The sequence below is a fragment of the Ochotona curzoniae genome, unplaced genomic scaffold, assembly GCF_017591425.1.
Source record: "Ochotona curzoniae isolate NIBS_2020 unplaced genomic scaffold, NIBS_Ocur_1.0 contig_2870, whole genome shotgun sequence".
NCBI lineage: Eukaryota > Metazoa > Chordata > Mammalia > Lagomorpha > Ochotonidae > Ochotona > Ochotona curzoniae.
In genome coordinates, this window is record NW_024465625.1 from 85,611 (window position 1) to 103,159 (window position 17,549).

The 17,549-nt window shown below is 44.2% G+C and overlaps 1 long non-coding RNA gene across 2 annotated transcripts in view; it reads right to left on the reverse strand.

Annotated features, from left to right (window-relative positions):
- The window catches only part of LOC121155200, a 42,655-nt gene that overhangs the window by 24,661 nt on the left and 445 nt on the right, over nucleotides 1-17,549 (reverse strand). Inside the window, exons 1-3 of one of the 2 annotated variants that reach the window (XR_005883640.1) lie at nucleotides 17,439-17,548; nucleotides 15,424-15,549; nucleotides 6,657-6,740 (exon numbers count right to left, since the gene is read on the reverse strand). This is a non-coding gene — a long non-coding RNA (uncharacterized LOC121155200). Of the gene's footprint in view, nucleotides 1-6,656; nucleotides 6,741-15,423; nucleotides 15,550-17,438; nucleotide 17,549 lie in introns of those variants that run through there. The other variant, XR_005883639.1, reaches the window with a different exon arrangement.

Sequence of the window (17,549 nt, forward strand, 5' to 3'; positions counted from 1 at the left end):
TCTAATTCCCAGATGCCAGCCCCTCATCTTTCCCACTTCTCTGGGGTTAGGGGATGTGATGAGAAATAAGCCAGGTTGTGAAGTCCATTGTGGGGGCTGGGAGAGTCTAAGTGAGTAGGGGTCTTCTCAAAGGACAGCCTCAGGACACATAATCACAGACATCCATTACTGAATGTTTGTGACTTCAGACAAATTCGTCCCCCTTTTTGTTTCAGATGAACAGGTACTGAAGACCCATTGTGTTACCAGCAGTGACAAATGTGCTAACTAATCTGATTGAGGGAATCATTACACAACATATGTTTGTCTAAATATCACATTGCACATCACGGATACATTCAATCTTTATTCTTGTAATCATTTTAAAAGAAAAAGTTTAAATTTCAAAATGTTTTTCATAAAGTCATTTATATTCAACCATTGTGAAAGAGCTTTCTCAGGAGTTTTACATTTTTAGGCTTAATTCTGGGCTCTTTAGCTCAAAGGAGTAGCAATGTAAGCAGTCCCAGTTTCAAGCTTATCCCCATGTCCCAGCCTATGGTTTGAAAACAACTAAAGAAAAAACATCTCTTCAAGACATCATTGTTATCACTAACCACAAATCATGCTGTTGTCCTGGATTTTTTCTTTCATGTCAGATACAGTCCAAAAAGAATATCTGTCCTATAGCAGGAGGACTGCCATATCGCATGCTGTCTCTTACACCTTTCATTATTATTCCACCCCCAATGAAGATGTCTGCAGGAGATTCACATGATGGTCTGTTAGTGAGAGTCAAACACATGCAGCAGCTGTTTATTTGCAAACAAAAACTGTGATGAGCACACGATACAGAAAGATGGTTAATTTCTTATGCTTATTTCTTTCCATTTACATTAGGTTATTTACTTTTCTTTCCCCTTTACAATTCATCATGTGTGATAGTCTTATTGTTTTTCTCCATTATCCATTGCAATAGAAATAGCTGAAATGCTTCAGATAGCCAAGGAATCACACAATAGATAGCTCAAGTCTTTGGTAGTAATAGCATTAATAATAATAACAGCCGAATAAGTGCCAAGTCCTTAGTACGTACCAGGCACATCTCTGCAGATCTTATATACATCATGTATTATTCATAATACACCATGACATACGTGGGCAACATTATCTACACTCTTTGTCAGGTTACCTGGTAGCATTGTGATTATTTAAATCCAGACCTTCCTGACCACACAGAGCAGAAAGGAAGAAGGTAAAGTGAGATGAAATACAGAGAACAATGAACAGAGAGAAGGGTGTTGAATAATGAAGTAGAACATCTTCAATCATTACTAATGCATTAAACAAATGTTTAATGAGTACCTAGGACAGGCTGGGTCTAGCGTCTACTCCTAGGACAACTTCCTTGTCTTCCTGAGGCATGTTTTCTCAGAAAAACAGAATCTCTATAACAACTGTGGTCCTCCACTCACAAAGGCAATGATCAATGTGTGCCCAACTGTTGGAAACAGAGGGTGGAACCCTACCAAAGAAACTGAAGGTTTCCCAAGTCAGATGCCTGGTGAGCAAAAACATAAACAATATATGAGCAGTCTCAAGCTGATTAAGGATGCAAAGGTACAGCAGGCAGGAGGCAAAGTAGGACAGCGTGGGATTGACTTAGCAGAGGAAAGGGATGGATGCTCAGAGAACTGAGAGCTCTGGGGGCTGCAAAGGAGGAAGCACGGGGAGTGCTGTCTCAGAACAGGTGGGCACATGGCTTTGTTATTTCTGGCTTTTTTTCATTTTAATTGGTTCATTAAAATTGTAATATCTGGGGGTGCCATGTGAAATTTTAACACATGTATACCTTGGTAAACAGAAGAGACCTTTGGGTAAAAGTTGATTAATAGGCACTCTGCTATAGGAAAGAGGAAGAAATTCTTGTGTCCTGTTGCACAGCAGGGTGAGTATAGATAATGAAATACCAACCAAGAAAGGATCTTCATTGTTTTCACCATAAGAAGCTGCTCAGTGTCTGGGGAGGGAGCTTTCATAGCATGTTAGGATATGTGTTAGCAGAGGGTACAAGAAGGGAGCTGTCACTGGGAGGATCCTGGTGAGAAGATATGATTCAGAGGGTTGACAGCTCACGTGACTGTTGTCTAAAACATGGCATGCAAGGTTACCATAGGCCATTAAGTCATGGGAATTACTTCTTCAGCTGTTTTTATTATGACTATAGATTATGATCATCTTAGCATTATGATTATTGTGTTTATATTGATGGAGAGAAGGGTGATAGATGAGCAATCATGGTCTTTTATCAGAGCCGTGGGGTCCAAGAAGATAGACTGAAAGAAGCAGGAGAGGGTGGAGAGGGTGATGTGTCATCTCGGACCTCGAGGCGGCGGCTGAAACACGAGGCAAGAAGCGCAAAGGCAGATGGGCTATTCCGTTTTATGCTAGCATGCCCTGGTGCTGCTTGTCAGATAAAAGGCTGAAGGATGAGATGAGAAAACAACGATAGCTTCATTACTCTCACCTCAGAAAATAAACACGTGATTCATGATATGTCAATCACTGAAACATAATTATAAATTCTGGCATATAGGTACAGTTAAATATCATCAGCATTCATGGCACCATTGCTCCTTAGATCGATATACATTTTCTGTTGTGTAGAAAGTGTGTGTAATTGCAGTCAAGTCCTTCTTGATCCGGATGTTTCAAAGTAAACCAGATTACAACTTGTCATCTAACTATCAGATATACACCTTGACTTAATTTCTCCCTATAAATACACAAGAGAAAGAACTCTTTGTATCTGAAATTTGCCCACATTTTTTTTGTCAAAAATATGCTTCTACCACAGTATTTGTCCCATACTAGCAAAATTAACTTAATAAGTTCTGAGTTTTAGTACTCTATGGAACACAATTTCTGGTAGAATAAAGGAGTCAAAAATATTATTTATACCTGGATTTTGTTCAGTCATCATTACATTAACAAAAAAAAAAGGCTGTGGTGAGATGTGCCCAGGAGATAGATTATTTGTGTGGAGAACCCCACATTCTACTTATAATTAGCAATCTGAGTTGCAAAAATGCATCTAATCATGGATCTTAGGGAATGGCTTGGCCGAATGTTCAGCGACCTGGAAGACTCAAGATGAGAAGACTTGAAACAAGGAGGTCTTAGGAAAGAGCAAGTGGGTGCTCTTAGAGAAGAGGGCACAAAGCACAGACACCTGTAACTCTGTATCAACATCCCCACACCACCAGAAACCATCCAGTGCATATGAAGTACTAACCACAAAGTAAAAAGGATTACTTGCTGGTTGGCTTCTGCCCTGTGCTTTGCAATGATCGCATCAATGGAGCATCTAAATTACAAAACTAGAGACATCCGTGGGCCAAAAATCGATGCCTTCTCACTAGGAAGTGATCGAAGTAACACACTGCTAAATATCTGGCCAATAAGAAATAGCAGTCTTGAACTGAGTCTATGCTATTGTCTCGTAACAATTGAGATCGTGGGGCATCAGCTTCCCAAGTGCCTTAGCAGGGAGCTAGTTTGGAAATAGAGCAGCAGGGTCTCAAACCAGCACCCATATGGGATGCCAGAATCACAGGTAGAGGCTTAATCTGACATGCCCACAATGCTAGACCCAAAGCCAAACTTAAACCACAGCTTCAGCCCCTCTACCATCCTGGTTTTCTCGCTCCCTGCTGGGTTCCTCCTGAGATCATCCAACATATATATCATTTTCACAAACACCTCCTTTTAGCTTTGCTTTTAGGGAACCTCATCTAAGATAAAGCTCAAGCCTAGTTTTCTAAAAGATATCAGTACTTTGGTGCTGGGCTAAAGCTACGGGTGATTGAACATGAAGCCTCAGATTTCTAGGCAAGCGAGGCTCCCTATATGTTCAGATTGCAGTGGAGGATGGTACTGGGTATGAGGCCATGTCTAAAAATGAATGGGTTCTGATGCAGTAGACAGTGGCACTAGCTATGAGAAGCAACAAACGCAAACATTGGGGGCTGTACTGCAAGGTCAACGTTGTTAGTTTTTCTCTAGCCAAATCAGAAATCAACTCTGCAGATTGGAAAATATGCAGTTGAGGAAAAATCCTCTGTACTTAGAGGAACTGCCCTCATGAGATCAAGTCTATGTTTGGATCAGAGCAATCATGAGGGACTTATATGTTTTTTAATGAGAACCATCACACTCACCACTACATTCAGCCAATGCAATCAATGAATTGCCTCCCTGGGCTATTAGCCCCATGTTATAGGTTTCCAGTTATGACACCAAAATAAACATTTGCTTAGTGGAAGAATGAATCATAATATCCTCAATGGCAGCTTGTGTGTAGTTGAAGTGCCTGGAGCCTGCTTATCACTGTGTATAATGTTCGTTCATAAAGCATTCTGAGCTCGATAACGAGGCTCTGTGCACACAGGATACAGTTATCTCCTTCTAAAGGATGTGGGGATGATTAATCAGCTAATTCCACAAATGCTCCAGGGAGAAAGATCACTTTATAAGAACTAATTATGAATATCACACTGTGTATATGCCATACATTCATACCTCTGAAGTTGAATGGAATGTTTTTATTTATTGTTATAACAAGCATTTATTAGATTTGATATATCATTTCTTTTTTACATCACTTAACATTATATTGCAGTCCAAAATAGTTTCTGCGTATTACAGAAATAAGTCTGATTTTGCAGCCAGGGAATCAGCACTAACTGCTTCTCATTTGGGGTTTGTTCAACATTGCAGACAAAGCCTATTATCATTTAAAACACATTAAAAGTGGCAGAGTTCATATTCTTACTTTACTGTATATAAGATAGGAGACTGGGAAAAAAATCAGTAAAGCTCCCTGTCGTGCAATTTTCCCATTTGTTGAATAACAGGGTATATCTTATGGGAAAAAATGGTACAATGCAAGTAAAAATACCTGGCTCACTATTAACAACCAGTAATCATCCATGTAACTGCTAGTTTGAACAGGCATGAATGGAAGTGCATAACCAAAAATATTTTATATACCTTGTCAAATTTACTCATAAGAGGTATTTTACTACACCATTGCAGGTTGCACACTTTTTCTGCACACTCCAGGTTCGCTTATGCCACAATAAGCCTCAATTTAGCAATTAGGATGACCAATTCTATAGTAGTAGTGCCTCTTTTTTCCCAGCTACAACAGAGTTGGAGCATATTTAAAGCCTAGAGCCTGGCCTCCTAGCCATGAAACCAGATAATTCCTGCTTCAAATTTGGTTCTTTGACCCTGCAAATGGCCTTTCTTTCTTGGAAACCTGGTTCTTGAGCCATGGAATGTGACCTAGCAAGCATGCCCCATCTCTGCTCCAGGTGTGAAATTGGCCCCATGAGTTTAACTTAATGTTCCAGCGTGGAAGTGGATGCTGTAGGCAGGTGATCCTGCGTGGAGTCATGGAACATGCCCTCCATATATGGACTCAGCGACTCTGAAACTGAATGTCGTTCTTGCAAGCATGAAATATGGCCTTCCAGACAAGAGAAGTGGGCCTGCAATCACCATAGTCATGTACCATAATTCACGTGTACATGAAATTTGGCGTAATAGACAAGGGATCTGGATTTCATACGCACAAATCAACTTTCTGTTTCGAGGCATGGGAATTCAGTTGTGGAGACTTGCCAACAGTAATTAAGTGTCAGGTTCAAAGGCATGCTTGAGCTATGCTTAGAACTTGATTCTACAAATAAGGATCTTTCAATTCTGTATGGAATGTTAAGTCTGGAGGCTTGGAATCTGATCAAATAGTTAGAAAATCTTGTCTCTGATGTAGGTCTTTCAAGTGTGAATTTCTACTTTTCCAAGCTGTAAATCCAGTCTTACATTTAAGACCCAGCCACATACACGGATTAGAGCCTCAGGAATGGGAAATATCGCTTTCAGCATTAAATACAATCCTCTGCTTGTAGAAAGTGTCCCTTTAATTGTGAAACTTAGACCTTGAAGCATGGAAATATGACTTTCCAAACATTTACAGCAACTACAAATGGAAATTCTGCTTACAAATTCAATTGGTGTTTTAGGTGTGGAGCCTGAACTTATTTATGAACTATATAAACAAGAAATAGAGGTTGACAACTCAACATGTGAAACCTTGCCAATTGTACACTACAAATGTGTAGTTTCCATCTCAAAATATGGAACTTGGCTACAAGTGTAAAAACCGACCCTTTGTGCATGGACTTCAATGTCAGAGTATGATATCGGCCTCAATAAGCATGAACTTTCCACCCATGGAATCATAATCAACAATCATAGAGTCTAGTCTTATAATATTCACAAATGGAACCTCAATCTTCACATACAGAACAAGTGCTTACTCATACAACTTGACACTTCAGACTAGGAACTTTTGATGTGAGCTGCAGAATAAGTTATGGCCCATATCTGCCAAGCATGAAGTTCATAATATATGCATTCATGCTTCATATTCAAACAGACACAGCAAGTATACTCTAGTTTACCAAGGATAGACTGTAAAATACTATATGTAGGGCCCTGTACATCCTTCCTCCAGCATTCATGTCCCCTAAGGGCAGTCGTGTCCAGACATGGCCTCAGCATCCCAAGAGGCAGAGACTGTGGCATTCATGCTCCGGGTATTCACTCACCTTCCCATGGCTCAGCAGGATGATCCGCACCAGCACCACGTTGATGTGGGCCCCCAAAGACTCATCGTGGTAGATTTCATTGACCTGAAAGACAAGCAGCTTGTGGTCAGCAGTGCCCCCCGAGCATTGCCCTTCTGGGACCACCCCTTATATCTCCTTCCATATACCCCTCTCCTGCTTGCTGCCCTGGATGTCCCCAGAGTCACTCTCAAGCCCAGCCCCTGGAATTCTTCACCCGGAGCAAAAGCCTAGACAGGGAATCAATCCCTGTATTGGCTGTCTGAATTGCATCTTTCCTTCAAAACCTGGCAGCCCAGGTGGTGTGGCCCCGCCCCCAGCAGACAACACTGCATGGCTACTGCTATTGGCAGCTGTGGCGTCCCCACTTGGGTGGGGACAGAGCCTCTGCCAGGTCTTAGTGTCTCCTGAGTTACTAAGGACCACACATCCCAGGCAACACCATCACCCCTGGGTGTCTACGGTTGAGAGGGCTCCCAGAATCCAAATCCACCAACACTCACATTGCATATAAAATGTATGTGTTCTTTGCATGAAACCCACATACTTCATCTATTTTCTTTTTAAAGATTTATTCTTTTTTTATTGGAAAGTCAGATATACAGAGAGGAGGAGAGACAGAGAGGAATTTCTTCTGTCCCATGATTCACTCTCCAAATGAGCGCAAAGGCCGATGCTATGCCAATCCGAACCCAGGATCCAGGAACTTCTTCCGGGTATCCCACACAGGTGCAGGGTCCCAAGGCATTGCCTTCCCAGGACACAAGCTGAGAGCTGGATGGGAAGTGGAGCTGCCGGGATTAGAACCGGCGCCCATATGGGATCCTGGGGCATGTTCAAGGCTAGGACTTTAGCTGCTAGGCTATGCCGCCAGGCCCCATCTATTTTTCTTTAAGAGTTATTTATTTTCATATGTGAGGCAGAGTTAGAGAGAAGGAAAGACAGAGCTCTCTCAACTGATGGTTGACTCCCTAAATGGCTGTAATGGCTGGAGCTGGGCTGGTCCAAGCTGGCAATCAGTAGCCCCTTATGGGTTTCCCAGGCAGGTGTAGGGGCCAAGGACTTGAACCATCCTCTGTTGCTTTCCCAGGTGCATTAACAGGAAGCTGGGTCAGAAGTGGAACAGCTAAACTGGAGTCCATACGGGATGCTGGCACTGCAGGCAGAGGCTTAACCTGATTTGCCATGGCACCAGCCCCCTCCCTAAACTTTAAATCAGCTCCAGAATGACTAGCAATACCTGCTACAATGGCCTGGGCAACCTGTAGGTAACTGCTGTGCTGTATTGTATCATCAAGGGAATGAGGACAAAGCAAAGGTCTGTACAAAATGTGCAGTTCAGAGGCAACTGTTCTGAACTCATTTTTTTTAGGGGCCAGTGCTGTGACATAGTAAACCAAGCCTCTGCCTGTGGCACTGGCATCCTGTACTGACACCAGCTCAGCTTCCAATGCAGCTACCTGCTTATGGCCTGGGAAAGCAATAAAGCATGACCCAAGTCCGTGGGCCCCTGCATCCATATGGGAGACCCAGAAGACGCTCCTGGCTCCTAATCAGCTCAGCTCAGCTCTGGCCACTGCAGTCATGTAAAGAGTAAACCAGCAAATGGAATACCTCTGTCTGTCTGTCCTTCTTTCTATGTAATTCTGCTTTCCAAATAAAAATAAACTTTTTTTTTTTAAAGATTTATTTTTTATTATTTTTTCATTGGAAAGGCGGATATACAGAGAGGAGAGACAGAGAGGAAGATCTTCCGTCCGATGATTCACTCCCCAAGTGAGCGCAACGGGCCGATACTATGCCGATCCGAAGCCAGGAGCCTCTTCCGGGTCTCCCACGCGGGTGCAGGTTCCCAAAGCCTTGGGCCGTCCTCGACTGCTTTCCCAGGCCACAAGCAGGGAGCTGGAAGGGAAGCGGGGCTGCCGGGATTAGAACCGGCGCCCATATGGGATCCCGGGCGTGCAAGGCGAGGACTTAACCACTTGCGCCACCGCGCCGGGCCCTAAAAATAAACTTTTAAGAACTAAAATGAACTCATATCTTAAAAAGGATTAATTTTATCTATTTTAATGACAGAGTGACAGAGAGAAAAAAAAAAAAAAGACCTCTCCATATACTGGTTTACACCCTAGATGGCGAAAGCCAGAAGCCTGGAACTTTTTTGGAACTCCCTATTGGGTGGCAGGAGTTCAGGCACTCAGGCTCTAAATGTCCCAGCTGCTCCACTTATGATCTAGCTTCCTGCTAATGGCTCCAGGAGAACCAACAGAGGATGACCCAAGTTCCTAGGCCCCAGCACCCATGGGGGATGCGGGAGACCCAGAGAAAGCTCTTGGCTTCAGGCTAGTCCAGAGCTGGCTCTTGGGGACACTTGCGGGATAACCAGTGAAGAAAGAACAATCTCTCTCTTGCACTCTCTCTCTTGGTTTGGATCTCTGGTTTTCAAGCATTGCTGAGTGGAACCCGAGCTGTGAGTGGTTCCAATGGAGCAGTGATGGCGTGGCAGCATTACTGAGGAGAAGGTGCAGGATGAGGGTGGGTGATTGGTAAGGATGGTGCTCGAGCCACAGCACCTAGGGGCCACTGTCATGGGGTCGTCTTTGCTATAGAGATCCCTAGATTGGTAAGAGGCTGGCAGCTTTGCTTTGGGCAGCTCTCCCAATGTGGGTCAGGTCTTGGGTCAGTCCAGGCTGGGCCAGTTCATAGCACCCACTAGGAGATGTGAGAACCAGGATGGGGTACAGGACAGGCTGAGTTGGGTCACAACACAAGCCAGTGCACATTTGTGCCAGAACTAGGGGCAGGCCAGGTCAAGCCAGGCTACATGGCAGGCCACTCCAGGCTTGGCCGTAGCACCCACCACCACATGTAAGACCTCAGGTGGTGGAGGAAAATCCCAGTAGGGGTACTGCAGGGGCTCTCCCGCTACACCAGTGTACCCACTGCTGAGCAGAAGACCTAGGACATGGGGCTGACCAGACTTGGCAGGGTTACAACACTTGTTGGCCTGCATTGAGCTGGGTTAGCAGGAGTCAGACTGGGTCAACTGGCTATATCCACTGGGGCATGCATGAGCCAGAGTAAGTGCAGGCTGCTCAGGCTTTGCTGCAGCATCAGTTGGCATGCTGGGAATGGAAACAAATCCTGTGAGACTACACTACAGAACCACCTGGAAAGTGCAAGATCTGGGGTTGGAAGCAGGCCTAATTGGGACACTTGGATACCCCTCTATTGGGGTACAGCTCCCACCAGTGAACATAAGAACCAGGGCTGAGGCAGGCCTTACCGGACAGGTGGTTGCACCCATTGGCATAAGTAAGGGGGGACAGTAGTACCGGTCAAGTGAACTAGGCTGCAGCTCGCACTCACGTGTACAAAAGTCAAATGGGATGCGGGATAGACTAGACAGTCTGCTGCACATGCTGGCAAGCACAGGAACTAGGTTTGGGGATGGGCCTGGTGCGGTTATTAGGGGTTGCTCTGACTAGGCTACAGTTCCCATTGATTTACATGAAGGACAAGTGTGTGGTGCACAGGGATGGGCTGGACCACAGTATCCATTGCTTTGTGTAAGAGATGGGCTGCAGACAGAATTGACTCAGAAACTGCAACCACGGGGGGCGGGGGGGGAGGGGGAAGTGGTGCTGAGGTGGATGAACAACTGAGCCAGACTCCACACTGGCTGACACACAAGACTCGGGTCTGGGCTTACCACAGATAAGGTTGCTTTGGTGACTTCCTCCTCATACTCCCCACACTCCCAGACTGGACCACTGGACTCAAAACACCAAGCACAGGGAAAATCACAGCATCTGTGGTCTGACCGTGGAAGGCATGTGTTAGAACTGGGCACCCACACTTGCTAATGGCAGTGCAGTGGATGACATGCCTAGAAGCACATGATAGACATGACAGCTAACTGAAATCCTCAGAGGGCGTCTGGTACCATGGCAGAGGATGGAAGACAGAATAAATTGGACAACTCTCCTGGTCAACCTTTGACAGCAAGTATCCAGGCAAATTGAGTCTCTAAGGTGAACTATTTCAGCCAGTGGACCTTGGAAGGATTTCCTCAACCTTGGAGCAATGAAGTCAACAACATGTCAGAAGTGTTGAAATCACTAGAGCAGTACCCTTGGGACATGCTCCACATCAGGGACCCTGGGATGACATCAAGTGGCCGTCCTGCATCCCCAGGGTGCTGATGCAGTTGGGCTGCTGGAAGTGGCCCTCCCCCCTTCCTTCCCATTTGACCAGGTACAGGAAGAAAACAAAACAAGAAAAGAAAGAAAGAAAGAAAGTGTGAGAGAGAGACAGTGAGAGAAAGAGACAGAGACAATGACAGAAAGAAAGAAAAAAGGAATAAACAAACACTTGGAAAATATGGTCTCATCCACTTTCCCCTGTTCCTTTGACCACACCACAATCAGCAGTCCACAGGGGTATACATCCTTTTCAACTATGTAAACATCAGCAAAATAAAATTAAAAAGAAAAGAACACAAAGATCTAATGCATTGCTGCCGTTTTGAATGGATGAGTAAGGATTGGCAAGGATGTTGGAGGCTTAGGTGGGAGATGCACTCTCGAAAGGTGGAAAATAATTAAGAAAGTTTTAATAAGCCTGGCATGGGAGCCTATTGGCTAAAGTCCCCGCCTTGAATGCACCAGGATCCTATATGGATGCCACTTCATATCCTTGCTGCTCCACTTTTCCTTCCAGCTCCCTGCAGTTGAAGATAGACAATTGTGGACACCTGGAGAATGAACCAACAGATGGAAGATCTTTGTCCCTTCTTCTCTTTGTAAACCTGACTTTCCAATAAAAAGCATACAGAAAATTTCTTTTTAAATTTGCTCTTTTTTATTGTAAAGTCAGATATACAGAGAAGAGAAGAGAAAGAGAAGAAGATTTTCCATCCAATGATTCACTCCCCAGGTGACCACAACCACCAGTGCTGTGCAAATTCAAAGCCAGGAACCAAGAACTTTCTCCAGGTCTCTTATGAGGGTGCAGGGCCCCAATGCTCTGGGCTGTACTCAACTGTTTTCCCAGGCCACCAGCAGGAAGCTGGATGAGAAGTGGGGTTGCTGGGATCAGAACCAGTGCCAATATGGGATCCCAGCATGTTCAAGGCAAGGACATAACTGCCTCGCCACTTCCCCTGGCCTAAAATAAATAAATCTTAAAAAAAAGAAAAAAGGCAAAAAAGATACTCCAGGTAAATAGAAATTGAAAATGAGCAGGGATTAACCATGCTTGTCATAAACAAAGTAAACTTTAAGACAAAAATGGTTAACGAGACCATGATCCCATACAATGATGATGAAATCAATTTAACAGACAATATAACCACTGCAAATACATATACCCCGAATGCTAGAGCACCATTTAATAAACAAATTTAGTAGATCTAAAAGGAGACTTAAGTTGTAATAATACCAGGTTAATTCAAACTCCACTTTCATCTATGAACAAATCAACAAGACAAAAAAGTCAACCAAGAAATAACAAACTCAATACACACATAGACCAAGTGGAGCCTGCTCCTGCCAGCAGAGCCAGTAATTTGGACAGGGAGAGGGTCTGAGGATGAAGCACCAAGAGACCAGTCATGGTGGAAGTCTCTCCAAAGCCTCCCTTTTTCCTCCTTTCAGTATTCTTTCCCCCCAAGTTCTTTAGCCAGACAACAGCATGCCAATGAGTCCCATTAGTCCAGGTGCTTTTAGCCACAAGCCCATTTCCTGTTACTGCTCAGCTTAACCAGTGCTAATTAACTCCTTCCCCACAACAGACCCAACACACTTGTACACTATCCCACCTCACACTTGTAGAATACACATCCTTTTCATCAGCACATAGAACACTAAGACTGATCATACAGTAGGCCACAAAACAACTCTCAACAACAATTTAAAAAGACTGGCTCCTGTCTTAGGTCTGGCCAGGCTCAGCTTTTACAGCCACTGGGAGAGTTAACAAGTAGATGGGATGGAAGATCTCTTCATCTTGGCCACTCTCTCTGTCACTCTTCATTTCAAATACATACAATTAATCATTTTTTAAAAAGTCACTTGAATGAGACACAAAAGAAAAACACTGGTTGCTACAGAAATAGAATCACTCAGAACTATTATGAACATATACCCACAAATCAGGAAATTTGGAAGAAACTGATAAATCTACAGGAACATATAATTTGCCTAAATTGAGTCACAAAGACAGAGAACACTTGAACAAATACTGGTAATGCAATAGCTCAGGACCAAATGCCTTCACTAATGACTTCTCCCAAACCTCCAAGAAACAGCTAATACCAGTTCTTGTCAAACTGTTTTGAATTACTCCAGTAGTATTTTGATAGGCCAACAGGCTCTTTCTTGGCTGAGAAAGAACTTGATGAGAACAATTCCAGTCACAATAGCTACAGAAATACACACAGGGGCAGGAGCAGTGAAGCAGGCTGATCCTCTGCTAGAGCACTGGCATCCCATATGGGCACTGGCTCATGTCCTGGCTGCTTCACTTCCCAACCCAGTGACTGGGAAAGCAGTGGAGAATGGCCCAAGTCCTTGGGAACCTGCACCCATGTGGGAGACGAGGAAGGAGTTCCTAGCTCCCAGCTTCACAATGGCCCAGCTCTGGCCACTGCAGCCATTTGGAATGGAAACTCTATGTAACTCTGCCTTTCCAAGTAAAATAATTTCTTTCAAAAATACACACAAAAAATACATAAATACATACACACCCTGGCACAAATTTAAGGATGAAAAGAGATTTGCAACGAAAATTAAGAAAACACTGAAGAAAAACCTGAAGATACCCAACAACAAAATGAAAACAATGCCAAAGAAAGAAAGAAAGGAAGAAAGGGAAAACCCATGTATCATCACTCTGTCCCAGGCTCTGCACTGGCAGCAAGTCTGACTCAAGAGATGAAGCCAGCAAGCAAACAGTCACTCTGATGTTGGAAGGAGGTCACTATGTTAGCCACCATGTTAAGCGCTAGCTCCCTAAACCACATTTTTTTTAAAATGATGAAGTTACACAGTTGATTGGGGTGGGAAGGATTGAGGGTTAGGGGAAAGTGGGTGAGATCATTGTTTGCAAGTTTCCTTTTCTTCCTCCTGTATCTGGGGGCAAGGGAGGAGATGAGAAGAGAAGCTGCACTCAGCCTTCCAACTGCCTCAGTACCTGGGGTGGGGAATGGCCACCCAATATCATACCAGGGTCCCAATGGGAAGCATGCTCTGAAGTTTCTGCTCAAGCGGTTTCAATAGTTTTGAAATTATGTCAGTTTTGTTGCTTCAAGGATGAGGAAATCTGTCCAAGGACCATTGGCTGACACAGTCCACCTTAGAGTTTCCATTCGCCCAGATATATGCTGTCAACACTTGGCTGGGCTAGTTGTACAGTTTGCTTTACCCTCCTTCCTCTGCTATGGTAGCAGATGTCCACTGCACTTCCCAGTGGATTGTCATATCCTCCATGTGCACCTGGGTATGCCATCCATTACTCTGCCTTAGCTATTGTGGAGGCCCACTTCTGATACTTGCACTCCACAGTCAGTCCACTGGTCCTAGGATTCAACACACGGTTGGAATTCTGAGTGCAGTGGCTCAGTTGGGTGAATCCCACAGAGATTTCGTCTCTGCTGAACCCAGACCTGACTCTGTGTGCGCTTGCCAGTACAGGGTCTGGCTTAGTCTGACAACACATCAGCTTGTGCTGGGTCAGTTCTATGTCAAGCCCACCTCTTACACAAACAAATGGATGCTTCATCCAGCCCAACCCAGCCCACTACACATTTGATCCTCAAACATACCAGCAGGAACTGTAGCCTAGTCAGAGTGACCCCTCAAAATCACCATCAATGTACTTCTCACTATGTGCAGCAGTCTGCTCCTGTCTGACACCATCCCATTCAGCTGTCACATATGTAATGGGCGTTTTAGCCTAGTTCAACCAAACAAACACCGTTATCCAGCCCACACTCATCCCAGTAGATGCCACTGCTTGGCCAGACAGTCCCACCCGCAGCCCTGCTTCTCATGCTTACCTGTGGGAGTCGCAGCTCATTAGAGAGGAGCCCACAGTTTCCCTACTGGGAGATCTTGCACTCTCCTGGTGGTTCTGCAGTCTAGCTTGACAGGAGTTGCCCCTAGTCCCAGCATTTGCCAGCCCTGACTTTGTGGCAAAGCCCGGGCAACCTGCACTTCTTCTGGCTCATGCATGCACAGTGTTTATAGTCACCCGGCCTTGCTGCCTTTCCCAGGTCACATGCAGCCCTATGGGTATTGGTCTGGCCTGGTCTGCCCTCAGTCCCAGTTCTCACTCCCACCAGTAGGAACCCCTGCTGCCACCCTATCATGCTAACCCACCTCTCCCTGGTCTCACATGTACTGGCGGGTGCTGCAGCCTGGTATGGCATGGCCTGCCTCATCTTGGCATTTGTCAGCTGATGCTGCAGCCTGGCCTGGCATGTTTTGTGCCTAATTCTAGCTCATGCTGGTGGGAACTGCAGCCTAGCCTAGCCTAGCCAGCCCTCAGTCACAATCCTAAATGTGAACTGGCTGCTGTTACAGCCCGACTAGGACTGTCCTGCACCCTGCCCTGGTTCTCAGATCTGCCAGTGGGTGCCAAGAACGGGTCCAGCCTGGCCTGCCCCATATCTGAGCTACAGGTATACTGGTGGGTACTGTAATTGGGCCTGGGCTGGGCTGCTCCCTGCCCTGGTTCTTGTGCTTACCTGCAGGGACTGTGTCCTGACAGAAGTGTTCCCCAAACTCCTCTATCAGATCTCCTCCGAGTTCTTTCAGAAAAGCAGAAATTACACCATCACATGTGTGTTCTCAAATAGTCGGAGGTGTCCTGGCTTGAAGAAAAGATGAGACTTGCAGTTAGATGATGATACATTAGGAGACCTTAAACCAACCTGAAACAGGAAAAAATTGATATAGTGGCAGACTACGCATACTTCATGTATGATTAGATGAGAGCATAATATGCAACAGAGAAGTTAGGATAAGTTGACTTGAATTTGAAAAAGAAAATCTCAAGGAGTTACTTTGGGATGAAACCATCATCCTCACTGCTAACACTCTCCTTAGAGATCCACACAAATGAATCATTGCAACTAAGGAAATCCAAATGCATGGGGTATCTTAATGCATTAATCAACAACATCCTCAGGTTGTTGATTAAACAACAAAAATCTTTCCAAAGCAGCTGGAAGATGGCCCCAGTGCTTGGGCCCTACCACCCTCAAGGCAGACCCTGATGAAGTTCCTGACTTGGGCCTGGTCCAGCCCTGATCTTTGAGCCATTCGGGAACCACAGGGCAGCTGAAACATTTGTCTGTCTCTCCTGCTCTTCCTGCAATTCTTTTTTTTTTTTATTATGTTAGCTTTTTTATTATTTTATAATATATTTCAAAAAATGACCTTACAGATGTCTTATCTGCTCTATAAGACCTGGAATAAAAGAACACTTAGGATTAGAATACAGAAACATAAGCTGTAATACTCACTTGTACTGAACCATTACTGCCAAAGGGTAAGTATGTTTTTTAAATAAGCAGATGTGCAGCTATGCAAAATAAAATACAATCTTGTTAAAACAGAACAGTAAACTTGACTTTAATGGCTATAGAAAGGAGGTGGTTTTGTTTTCTTTCTTCAACACATCTGGTTCTGGCAGCAAGTTGCATTACACATTTAAAGCAGTGTGTGCCCTGAAAGCTCATAGCTTCTGTTTGTGCGTATAACTTGGGTCAGAGACCAGACACATGGAAAAGCACTGTTCTCAACACCCTCAACATCTCTCCTTCCCGGAGGTCACAATGCTAACCAACTCAAGACTTTCCTTGATGATGGTACTTAGTAATTGTTTTACTCCAGTTAACACTGGATGCTTTAATATTCTCTAAAAGAGAAGTGATGGAAGCGTGTAGAAACCCTCCAGGGTCCAATTTTCACTTCCCATTCCCCAAGTAGTAAAATAGCAGCTCTACATGTTATAAAAAAGGAGAGATCATTTCAATTTCTTATTATTTTTTAACCATAGTAACTTTACAATGCTTTTAGATTTAGTTGAATTTCCAAAATGAAAATGTCAGTTGTCAAATATTTTAGGAATTTATTAAAGTATTACATACAATTGATTTCCTTTTAGCTACCCCTCCCCCTCAAAAAAGTATATATGGTGTATGTGTGTGCATTTACTTATCTTACCTTAACTGAAGTTCTCTTTTTCTGGTTGGACATGAGAAACCAGTTTAGGCAACCAATGCTTGCTTTTATTTCTATTAGAAGCAATAATTCAGATCCTTTTTCACTAAATATGACTGCAGCATTTTCATAATAAAATGCACAAAAGGCAATACCAAAAAATGCCTTCTGAACAGGCTTCTGCCAGGCAACCCACGTAAGTTAGACTCTACCAAAGTGGCACTACGACAATATAGGCATCCAGTTTCTTTTCCTTTTTTCAAATTTATCAGTTATTTACCACAATTATTTTGTCTAGTGGGAGACAATTTCATCCTGGACTTAACTCTTAAGAGTTGACATAAACCAAAACTGGACAGCAGTCAACTGGAATCACATTCCAATGGTCTCCAAACATACTTGGCTAAAACACATCTTTTCTTTTCCTTGACTGATTTTGCATTAATTTTATTAAACGTATAGCAAATAACATTGCAAAGTTTTTCTCAGAGCTTTTTCTTAGCGGACACTCTCTGCAATTCTTGCCAACAAGTACCTGGTGAACTTGTAGACAGCGCTGTTCCTGGCTCCCCAGCAGGTGGCGGCCCCGCGCCCTGGCCGCACGCCCGCTGCATCCCGCCGGCAGCACAGAGGCTCGCGCGGCCCG